This window comes from Cyprinus carpio, chromosome B15 (assembly GCF_018340385.1).
Source record: "Cyprinus carpio isolate SPL01 chromosome B15, ASM1834038v1, whole genome shotgun sequence".
Classification (NCBI taxonomy): Eukaryota; Metazoa; Chordata; class Actinopteri; order Cypriniformes; family Cyprinidae; genus Cyprinus; species Cyprinus carpio.
The window spans coordinates 761,533-774,553 of record NC_056611.1 but is presented as its reverse complement, the minus strand read 5'-3'; positions in this window follow the sequence as shown (position 1 = coordinate 774,553).

Genomic DNA, 13,021 nt, shown 5'->3' with positions numbered 1-13,021 from the left:
AAGCTGTTGTGTGAATAGATAAGATCCTTAAAGTTGCAAAGACTAAAGTCTCAAACTCACAAAGAGATATTCTTTATAAAAGTTAAGATTCATCAACGCCCTCCTAAAACGCCTTCATTAAAAATGCCCCCACATGTCTACATCACTGCCATGTCTCGCGGAGACACTGTGTTTCATTGCGAAACCGAAACTACTTTGTTTGGCCTTCCAAAAGAGGACTACAAATCAGTGGTTAAGTCAAGTCAAGTCAAGTCACCTTTATTTATATAGCGCTTTAACCCTTAAACAGGCAAGAGTGGAAAATGATAAGCAAAAAATATTTTCATGTCATTTTTATATCATCTGAGCTTAAGTAAAAACATATCGCAAAAGAAGATTTTTGAAATATTTGATATATTTTGGATTTTATGAGTTGTGACTCCCAGTTCACGTTGCCTGATTAGGGTATTATAAAAAAAAGGACCAAGTCATTAATCTGTTAACTGTTACTGGCCTACTTGCCACTGCATGCTTAAAACCAATTATATCCTATACTTTACCTGATGTAATGTTGACAAATGTATATATCATTCAAAAGCTTACACAACTCAAGATTCAGCCTGTGCAAAAACCATTTTGAAATCGGACCCTTGCTTTATCACCATAAAAATTGTACTTTCACCCCCATTTTTTAAAATAGGCATTAAGGTGCACTATCCAACTTAAATTGTTGTATTTTATGAACACTTTGGAATATAGACCTAAGGTTGGTCTCTTTTTAAAGAAGACAATTAGCAGACTTTGGCAAAAGTGCATTTTTTTCAAAAAATCAAAGTATCAAAAAGTTATAGAAGTTTAAATGTACTGTAAATAAAATGCGCTATATTAATTTTATTATATTTTATTTATTATAATATTTTACATTACAGTGGTTTTTTACTTTTAAATTGGTATACAATTAAAGCCTTGTGTCTAAAATAAGTTATGTTCCAAATTTGAAGTTGATATGAAAAAAATTGAGGTTCCTGTGGGGATTTTATTTAGGGCGTCATACCACAAAAAGCCACTGGGAGCCATCAAAACTCCTTTGAATTTTGTTTAATGAATTTTTCCCTAGATTTCTCTGTCAATTTTACTTCAATACTCAAAATAACCACCAAATATGGAATCCTGAGACTCAGACCTTTCCAATGATGATGCTTTGTTGCCAAGATTATAAAAAAAGTTTTGATTCTAACAAGACCATAATGCTTTTTGTGTAATATGACACTTGACACTGCCCAACTAAGGGGGGAGGGACCGCCATAAGATTTTAAAGTACCATTTCCATGGTAACGCAATGTCCGATTTCAAAATGGTTTTCATGGTTTTCAGGATGAATCTTGGGCTTCTAAGCTTTCAAATGATATATAATTTATGATGATTACTAAAAGATTTTATAGAGAAAAAAGAGCGCCAAGCGTCCCACAGGTGGGACCAGGGACAGCTAAGGGGGTAATTCTTTTAGCAAGCTCCTTCACCTAGTGGGTGGTGTCAGGTTTTGTATTACACAATTATTTTTGAACTACCCAAAAAACTTTCTAATCTTGACAAAACACATATCATCTGAAATTTCTGAGTCTCACGGTCAATTCCATCTGCCAACTGTTTTTTGAAATTGAGACTGAAATGTATAAATTTGATACAGGAGAATGCATAAAAAAACAAACACCCAGTGGCTATTTTTGGATTACAACGTCTAAAAAATCTCATGGGAAGTTCCATTTTGTAATATCAAATTAAAATTTAGAACACAAATTGGTTAGACATATGAATTTGATTTGATAGTAATTTTTAGAGTAAAAATTATTTTGTAAAATATGTATTTTTATATAAAATACTTAGAGTACATTGATTTACAGTAAATGTAATTATTTTTTGAAGTTACTTTTTCTTTTTTAAAAAACAAGACCAAACTTATGTCTAGTATATTCTCAAAACTCTTCTTAAATACGATTTGTAAATTTAGTGTAAGGTTATAATTTGTTAAAAAGAAAAAAAAAAAAGTACCTCAGAATACAAAGATGTTTTAAATTAGGGGTAATGGGTTAAACTCAGGAGTCACATACATTTCAAAAAACGTGCTAAATAACAACATAAACAACTATATGACTCTTTTTCTTTTTTCTTCAGCACCCTAACGGGACAATGTTCAGATTGATGTTAGCCAGTAAATAAAATTTTTCCCAAAAGAAAAGTAAGTTTAATATCATAATTACCTTACCTCAAAAATCTGAATGTTCATCCACCACGTGGCAGCCTATGTTTAGATCAGGCTAACTAATAGATCACTAAAAACTGTGAAGCAAATTCATGTGACCGCAGCATACTTGAGACAGACTCATGCATTGATAAAGATTTAAAAGGATTTAATAAAAAAAATTGTTCTTCGCTATGCCCCAAAAAAGACAATAAAACTAGGTGACTCGTGGGTCACGTTGCCTGTATAAGATTGCGTCAAAGCAACTGCAACAACATTAATTAGACAATAACAGTGTAGTCAATAATTCCATTATTGAATTCCAGTGATGTCATCATGCAGCTCAGTTCAGGTTTTACAATCAGTATCTGTGCAATAATTTGCAATCAAGTCAATCGATATCGCTGTAGGATGAAGGTGTCCCCCAACTAAGCAAAGCCATAGGTGACCAGCGGCAAGGAACCAAAACTTCATCAGGTGACAGAATTGGAGACACACAACCTTGGGAGAACCGCATGCTCAGTCGGTGGGCCAGTTCTCACTCTGACCAGTGCAACCAGCAGTTAAATTCCAGGCTGCCAGCAAAGTCAGATTGTGCAGAAGTATATCATCTGTTTGCATGTGGTCTTGTGCCCAGTTGGTGCATCTGAGCCACAGGTCTTTTACAGGGGATACTTGTCTTTGGTAGTTCCCATTGCCAGTTATCTTGGTGGTCTCTCTCGCTGTCTTTCACTCAGTCAGGGCTGTAGAGGTCCTTTCTAGTGTGCTGATCCACCATCTGGGATGGATACGTACTGGATCCTAAGCGTTGACTGCGTGACCCTCTTGTGACTTGGATACAGACCTGGATCTGGTGTGGCTATGTAGGTGACCTCGTGAAGTAAGGAGAGTAACACACGACATACTTAATTAGCATTACAGATGCCATTCTTCTAATGATGGAAAGCAAGTACATTGGGTGTTTATGGGAAGTGTTCCTGGTTCCATTTTACCTAATTAAGTGCAGCCTAAAAACATCCTTGTAACGGATTTGGATATTAGAAGCGTATTAGTGTGCTATGTGTAAGCCAGGTTAAAGAGGATGGGTCTTTACATTCTAGAGATTAAACTGCAAAAAGTGTGTCTGCGCTCCCGAACAATGTTAGGTAGGTTACTATCCAGAGTTAGGGCCTAAATTACGCTGTCTCTTGGATCTGCCGTCCCCCCCCGCAGTTGTCTCTTTGCTACTGATCTAGGTATATATCCAGAATTGCCAGAGTTTTTGAGAACGAGCGGTACATGGAGGACTACATCAATCTTAACAAAGAGCTTGTCTCCAATACTGACGCGTGCTAAAGCCAGGCCCCCCATCGACACACCCTAACACCATGAAGATCTAAAAGGTGGTGGGAAGACTTCTTATAAATAATAAGCAAGAGTTTTTAAAAATCTATAAAAGTTTTGATAGGAGAGCCCAGTGCACGTGTTGACAGCGAACCGGGCGAATGTGAAGTGGTTGTATGAAATAGCACACCTAGGGTTCTAACTGATGACGAAGAACTGACAGAGCAGCCATCAAGTCTTAGACAGCAGTTTCTAGGTTAGTACATGTCAGAGCTTTTAGGTCCTATAATGTAACACCGCTCTGTTTTTTCAGAATTTAGCAGTAAGAAATTACTCGTCATCCAGTTTTTTATATCGCATGGCTATTCGCATCCGTTAGTTGCTTCAAATTGCTATGTTTTCACCGGGCCATGAAAAACTATAGCGCTGAGTATCATCAGCATAACAGTGAAAGCTAACACTGTGTTTTCTGATGATATTTCCCAAGGGTAACATGTAAAGCGTGAAGAGTAACGGCCCTAGTACTGAGCATTGAGGTTACTCCATACTGCACTTGTGATCGATATGATACCTTTGCATTCACTGCTACGAAATGATGGCGGGTCATATCCAGTATGATTTAAACACCATGCTAATGCACTTCCATTAATGCCCACAAAGTGGTCCTAGGTCTATGCAAAAGGAATGGTCTGGTGTGGTCAATAGTGTCGAACGCCAGCACTAAGATCCAATAGTACTAATAGCGAGATACAATCACGATCCAGATGATCAAGAGCAGGTTCAGTTGGTAACTCTAAGGAGAGCCAGTCCTCAGTACTATGTGGGATCCGGTCATAAATTCCGGACATGGGAATCCTCACAGATGCCATGTTTCTGGAGTAGACGGAATATAATGTGAGGATTACTAACCAGTTTTCTTGTATCTCTTGGACAGAAAAAAAAAGGGAGATTCGAGAATCGGTCTATACCTTTAATTACCCTAGTTCTTTGGTGTCAAGTTGTGGTTTTTTTTGATGAGAGGCTTAAAAACAGCCAATGTGAAGGTTTTGGGGAACATAGTCGCTCTATAACAATGAGGGAATATAAAAAAAGAAATTGTTCAGAAGAGGATCTAATGATGACTCTGGAATCTCACTCTTTTAGGAGCTTAGATGGAATAGGGTCTAACTATACATGTGGTTGTGTTTAGATGATTTAACAAGTTGTTATACAATTCTTCCCTCTCCTACTCAGTAGAGAAATGAGTGTAACTATTCCTCAGGGGATCTATAGTGCGCTGTCTGAGGGTGGATACTGGGTAGACTGAAGGCTGCATGTGTTACGAATTTGTAGTACTCTAATGTATCGGATTTTAGAAAGGTATTTTCATAAAGTCATTACTGCTGTGATGGGTGGGAAATGTCAACACTTGTTGCTGCTTTATTTTTTGTTCGTTAATTTAGCCCCACTGTATTGAAGAAATTCCTGGGGTTATGTTGTTGTTCTTCTAAAGAGACGAAAAGTAATCAGATGCTAGGCAGTTTTTAATGCTTTTCTATAGGAATGGGTTACTTTCCCGCTCCAAGCAATACAAAATACCTTTAGTTTTGTTTTTTTTCCTCCAGCTTGCGCTCCATGTTGTCAGCGCTGAAGTGGGTTTGTGACGCGGTTTTAAGGCCTTCATGGTGAGCTTTGCGCAAAGGGGATTGAAAACAGAGGTTAAAAATCATAACATCGGAAGCAGTAAAATGAGAATAAAAGGAAAGCACAAGGAGGGAAACGTCAAAAGTCCTACAATGTTATTAAATAGATGTATCCAACTCCACCAGCGGCTAACTTCAACAACCAATGGGCAAGGAGGCGCTCATGGTATTATAGGGTCCCCAACCGTGATATCTTTGAAGGAGTAATCCTGGCATTGGTACATTGCTGCAGCACATGGTAATGTTTGCCCCTCTCTGTCTTGGCACATCAACCTGTGGCGCCTTTTTCTTTTCCAATCACATGTTTTCGTCCACATCGACACCTTTTGGCCAGGATTGCAATCCTGCCTCATCTATGTATATGAATTCAACGAGGGGCCTGGTTGGCCTGCCAATTCCTTAAACATCTCTGAAACAAAGTTTATGTAAATCATCCTACTGTGTCATGTACACTGTACCGATACCTCTTACGCTGTGACTCTGACCTATTACTGTGTAGTAGTGTAGATCTACTTGCAAAGTGCAAAGCTTATAGAACTGGACTTTGCATTGACGATATCACACTAATACCTAGGACATATTGTCGTCGTACCTCCTCTGACCTCTGCATCTACTGTTCCCTCCTCAATGGGGAACAGTGTAGAGCTGATCTTCAAGCTCTCTCCCACTCTGTGTTTGGACAATGTCCGCGTAATGGTTTGTGAGGCTGATGCTATCGATATTGTCAAATACTCTCATGGTCCTCCTCCACAGAATTCTATTTTTAATTCATGCAGTTCTATTGCAATTATTTGTCGTATGGCAGTCTAGTCCTGAGCTTCCGGTCACGTATATCTATTCTCTTATCTCTATATTTATTTATTGTTGAAATGCTATTTATACACCATCTTTTCGTAGTTCATAACGTGTGAATTATATCCTCTATCGTATTCTACAACAAAAACAATCAGAGCGCCTGTGTTATCACTAGCTTTTATTAGTTGTTTCCCCTAGTCCGCTATTACAGCTCGCTATAAGCGCATTAGCATCACCAGCGGGGTGTCCGCTAAACCGTCGTGCACGCTAATTACTCTATTCACACACATTTACATGCTTTACTCACTGTTACTTCTTTAATGGCGGATGTTTTGTCTACCGGGAGCAGCCGGCAGGCCCAGGGAGAGGAAACGGAGAGCCGCGCGGAACCTCCCGGGCCTGACTACTCACAAGTCAGCAGGCGTACAGTTTGCAGCATGTCTAAAATTATAGAAAAGTTGTGGTCTGCTCAATTGTTGCTCCTCCCTGCAAAAAATTATTCTCTATGACGGAATTTCCGTCGGGTTTTCAGGCCCGCTACATAGCACAGAAACTGCATTTTAAAATTACAATGACTTGCTTCGTGCTAATATCAAAGGCTGCATCTCTCATTGCTAGTTTTACTGATCTAGTGCTGTGCGTTCGACACCATCGATAACGACATACTCAAGATAGAATTGCAAAACTATTACAGGATCCAAGGGCAGGCTTTAAGCATGGTTTGAGACCTACCTGTCGATCGCTATCCACTTGTTTATTTAAATGGGGAAGTCAATCTCCTATATCACCGGGAAAATATGGCAGGGCCACAAGGATCGTTAGGTCCTCTGCTATTTTCAATCTACCATGTTTGGCCCCTGGCTAATATCATTAGAAAAATACGGGATTAGTTTCGACTGTTATGCTTGATTGATACTCCAAACTAGTATATCTCAACACGGACCAGGTGAAAATTCAAAACTTATTAATCGAACAGGCGTGTTTTAAAAATGTAAAAGATTGGATGACCAAAATAATTTTATCCTATTAAATTGCAGATAAGACAGAGATATTACTTATGGGACCAGAAAACATTACACAGAAAGCCGTAGATTACAAGTTATGCAATTAGATGGATGTACTGTTATTTCCTCTACTGTCAAAAATCTGGGGGTGCTTATTAGACAGTAACTTGTCTTTTGAAAATCATAATTTCCCATGTTACACAAAACAGGATTCTTCCCATCTTAGAAACATTGCCAAGCTACGAAAAACATTTTACCTGTTCCTGATGCAGAAAGCTAGGTTCATGCATTCATGACCTCTAGACTGGGACTATTGTAGATGCACTGCTAGGTGGTTGTCCTGCAACCTCAAATAAACAAGCTACAGGTAGTCCAAAATGAAATGCGGCTAGAGTCCTTACCAGGTCAAGTACAAAATAATGATCATATTACCCCAATAACTACAGGTCTCTGCACTGGTACCTATTAAGTTCCGTCGCAGTTACAAAATATTAATTACTTCACTTAGTAAGGCCCTTAATGGCTTAGCTGCTGCGTACCTAACTAGTCTTCTACCACGCTACAACCCACTCACCTCTCCTAAGGTCACAAAACGCTGGACTTTTGATAGTACCTAGGATACCACTCTAAAAAAAATGCTGGGTTAAATATAACCAGTGCTGGGTATAAAACGGAACAACCCAGCGGTTGGGTTGTGCTTGAACCAGCGGTTGGGTTATTTTGGAACAGAGGTGCGGGTAGTCCAGGGTTCAGCAAAGTAAAAGTCCTGCACTATATTTTGCTGGGACGCTCCATCATGAACCCTAGCCAGCAATGAACTCAGCAGCTGCACTTCACCAGGGAGGAGACCAAGTCATTTCCTTTCAAGTCACAAACAAGTCTCAAGTCAAATCCCAAGTCCTCAAAGAGTTAAATGTTAATGAGATAAATAAGTGATTAATTAAATGATGATTGTGCCTTAATGATGAAACACATGCTGTTATTGGAAATTACAGAGGATCACGATGTTGATGTTTTATTGGTTTAAATGATGCCACCCTCATGGAGATCAGTGTTTGATTTAGTTGTGCTCTTGACCCCCTGAACTTGACTTGCGCTAGATCTCTCGTCTCTGTAGAAATGCATGTGGTGTTTTACAATGATGAGATATTTGCTGTTTATATGTGTGATGAAACAAGCTCCATGAAATGGCCTGATTTCATTTTAAAATAACTTGCTTCCCATTTACATGTGTCAGGTTTTGCATTAAGTAACTATGTGAAACTACAGAACACTGTTGTTCTAAAATATATAGTGAATTAATAAAAAAAAAAAGTATATGTGTGTATATATATGTATGTGTGTGTGTGTGTGTGTGTGTGTGTGTGTGTGCGCGTGCGTGCGTGTGTGTGTGTATATATACATATAATACACCAAAAAAACTACTATACTATTTAGACACAGAGAGACATCAAGAACCAGTATACCAATCTCAACAATGGTGACAATCAACAAAAATGCTTCATGATGCAATGAATGCTGGGTAAACACCCTTAGCAAAACTGAACCCATCATGCACTGCAGTATGAAAAAATTATTGTCACCACTGTTGAGGATAGTATGACTGAATAAATGTTCATGGCTAAATTCCTGAGTGATATGTAAGCTTTTTTTTTTATTCAATATTGACACACATTAAAAGGTGGTATTCTGTTTTAGTTTTTTTTTTTGTAGTTATACAGTACCCACTGAGAACAAACTAAAACCCCTAAAGCCAAGAGAGAGACCGCTTTACGACTGTGTTATTTAGGCCATGAGTTATGAGCAGCAGAAATCACAAGTTACTCTGCTACTTACAAGCTTTTTGATTCAGCAATGCACAAATGTTTGCATTGCTTGTGAAAACAACATATTGTAATTGCTTAGAAACCACCACTTTGAGTTATTAAAAGGGTCAAGAGACTAATTAAAGCAAAACCTTGACCACAGTTATGGTGGCATCTTGTGTGTGCTTTTAAAAAAAAAAGAAATAAATCAGTATATTTCATCCAAGGGCTGTGCCTGGAGTGCAGTTGTAGTTTCTTGTGGTTTCTCTTTTCGTCTGTTAAGTTGATTTGTTAACACGCAGCAGGTGTTCATCACTATTGCACAATCTTCATTTTAATTAGTCAACTTAATTATCTCATTAACTTTAACTCTTTGAGGACTTGGGAGATCTGACTGAATCGAGACTCGTTTGTGATGTGAAAGGAATGACTTGGTTCTCCTCTGGTTAAAAACACAGCTTGCTGAGTTCATGGGGTGGGAATAAACATATGGCAGGGGACTTTTACTTTCTGACCCTGGACTTTATACCTCTGCCAACTGCTGGGTCAAAACAACCCAAACTGTTGGGTTGGTCCCTTTTTAACCAGCGTTGGGGTTATATTTAACCCAGCATTTTTTTAGAGTGTAGCAAAGTCCACTAAAGGGAGGTAGAGCTTTTTTCGCATTTGGCTCCCAAAACTCTGGAATAGCCTTCCTGATAATGTTCGGGGGTTCAGACACACTTCTTCTGTTTAAATCTAGATTAAAAACACACCTCTTTGGCCAAGCATTCAAATAATGCATCTCATATTTTTGGACTGCAGTTATATCTGATCAAATGTGTGCATTATTTTTCTTTAGCTTGGGTTTAATCTAATAACCATTTACTGGCTGGAACAGCAGCTACGCTAATTATGTCTCTATTTTGTTTTTCTCTGCATTGCTTTCTCTGTTGTCTTCTCTGATGTAAATCCCGTGGTAACTAGGATTTACACAAGCTCCAGTGCTGGATCCAGAACACCTGAGAAGAGATGATGCCAACCCCTCAGAGGACCTCAGATGATGCATAACCAGAGACAAACATACAGACTACCACATTTTGCTATAAGTTTGATTGCAAATTGCTGTTTAATAGTGTTAATCGTCTGTTTGTTTACGTCTTTTATTGATTTTTCTGAACATTTCTGCCATTATGCACATGAACTGACAGTCATCACTGATAAGCTACTACTAAATATTGTAGAAACTTAATAGTTTCTGTAAAGTTGCTTTTGTAATGATTTGTATCATAAAAAAGCGCTATACAAATAAACTTGAATTGAATTGAATTATTTGCAAGCAACAACCATTTCTACAATGGCAAGCTCTTGATCATTATTGAGGAGATTTCCTCTTCCCCAGAGGGTGAAGTGAAAGACATTCAATTCTTTAGAGGGACAAAAAAAATTCTACATATGCATTACTGTATGACCTTATTGACATGTCAAGTGAGAATAGAAAACAATCCGTGTAAAATGGCAATACTTCCCTGTTGGTTTGTTGAAAGATGCGTATAATGGAGGCAACCGTTGACCGCCTCAAATTGGGTTGCACTCTTTCACCAGCCTCTCTTAATGAAAGACCGTGGTTGATTACATGGTCAATGATAGTGGCACGAATTTCATCACATGACTACTGTTCTTGCAGCCCTTGGAATGCCACCACCATGCATTCTTACACCTCTACCTTGCTCTCTCCTTGGGCCTGCTCTTCTCCCTGGCCCTGCTCCTCTCACTGCACCTGCACCTCTTACTGCACCACTCATGCCTGCTTCCTGCACCTCTCACTGCATCTCTTACTGCTCCTGCACCTCTCACGCATCTCATCTACTCACTGCTCTGCACCTCTCACTGCACTCTCTCACTGGGCCTGCCTGCTCTTCTCCCAGGGGCCCCCTTGCTCTTACTCTTCCTCATCCAGACATTACAGTGTGTTGTCTTTTTCTGATTTTCTGTTTCCAAAACATCACTCCTCAAAGTCCTCCTTTTTTACCGTGTAAGAGGTCAATGTAATAGACAATAACCCCTGGAGAAAAACCACTGAGTCTAAGCCAGAACTGGAATCAGCTGTGGTTGGCCCAATTTACCCAACATAAATCAGCTGTGTGTCAATCAGTCAATTGTTTGTTTATTATCAGCTGAGATATTTGTTTTTGAAATGATATCATTGCAGAAGCAGAGGTTTTTATATTGTATCTAAGGTTTGGAAACATTGTTTTTGCTATTTGTGGGATTTGTGTGTTAACATTCATAAATACTACAAAAACAGTCCATAATTTTGTTGGGATGGTATAGCTTGTCTGTTAAGAAAATGTAAGCATTGTGGGAAATGTGTTCACTGACTGCATATTGTGTGAAAAACGACATGAAATGTGTGAATGGGTATGGCCACAAAAGACGATGCTGTGCTAATTGTGTTTAGAGTTTTGAAAATGTGACAACTGGTTGGACAAACGCTTGTGAGCGACTGAAAAAAAAAAAACTGTAAACAAAAAGCCCAAGAAGCATGTTAGGTACCAAAAAATATATGCAAGAGCAAGTCTACAAACGCCCCAATTAAAGCCATTCGAGTACCACATATAGAAAAATGCCCTTTATCTTATGATTAATCCTATATAAGGAATTGGAGTTTGCTGTGATAGCCTATACAAAACATCATAAAGAAAGGAATAAATAAAAAGGCCTCCTTCTCCTAGAACTGTAAAAAACCATTAAATGTAGTCTATGCATGAGATATTTTGTGCAGAAAAATTCTTCATGCTTCAATCCTTCAAAAACTCCTTTCCAAACACAGTGTCTGTTCAAAGAAATTACATCATAGGAAAAGGAGAGAATAAATTAATAGTTAGTTTTCATCTACAACAACACCAAAATATGCTTCACTGTCAGCCCATGGCATTGTGAATAAAAATAAATATTATAAATAAAAATAAAACTGTTCAGTATTTAAGATCATTTCCAATTTCAGACTTTTCAGAATCTCTAAATATATTTAAAAAAATCTGTCTCACTTAGTGTACCTATAGTTATTATATTAGATATAGAAATAATCACCTAATTCTGAAGTTTCTTGCTTTATTACAGTATGTAACTGTCATCTAAATCTGAACAACAAAATAAAGACTTTCCTTTGACACTTCAATTTTAGAAGTACAACATATTGACTCATATGACGAGCATGGAACGCATACATAATTGGATACCAGATATTATTACACTGTTACACTGTTGAATTACACTGTTGAATAGAGACCTTGAAAGGTTTTTTTTCTTTTCTTTTTTTTTTCTTCTAGATAGGCGGTCTCATGTGTAATGAACACTTGACCAATATCATGGTATCTCAATACATTGTCATGTTCCCATGAGTCTGTGTGTGCTACTCAAACTAAAAAATAATAATAATAATAATAATAATAATAATAAATAATAATAATAATAAAAATCGAGATCATCTCCTTTTTGCTATATCATAGGGACTGCAGTTTCTGTTGGCAGTGTTGGCTGTTTTGTAAGCTCTGGATTGTTTATTACCGGACAGCATTAAGTCATAACAAATGTGAATAAGATAAATAATTTAATTGATTTGTAGCCTGATGTGGATATAGTAGCATGGCAAGCATGTAACCTTAGACGTATTTAATGAGTGAGACATCTGCTGTATAAATGATGTGATTGTCAGTGGAAGGTTTAAGTTAACAGAACATATCAGTTTCCATGTTCAAAATTGCTCTGCCTCTTATGTAAATCTTTGAATATCAGCGCACAGTTTGTAGTCTTATTTTTCAGAGCAATAGTGAAGATTTTCTAGTGCACTCAGTCAGTCCCAAAAACACAATGCAGTAATAAGTGCACAAATCTATGTATGCTCACAGACCAGAGAAAACCCCATCATGCACTGATAGGTCAGATGGTCTTATAGTTTTATATTTATATTTATATTGCAGAAATAGGAACCAGCAAACACAATAATCACAGAATGAACAGTCTCGTTGTCCTAAGTCAGATAAAGGATCAGGGCAGGCAGCAAGCAAATGAGAGTCAGAATACGTTGTGCAGACAGTCAATACTCAGGGGATGGCGCCGCCCTCTGCTGGTCAGAGGGAGGGAATCACGGAGTTCGTCCCTGTGACAATATGAATGCAACTTTAAAAAGTGTACATCTAAACCATAAACGTA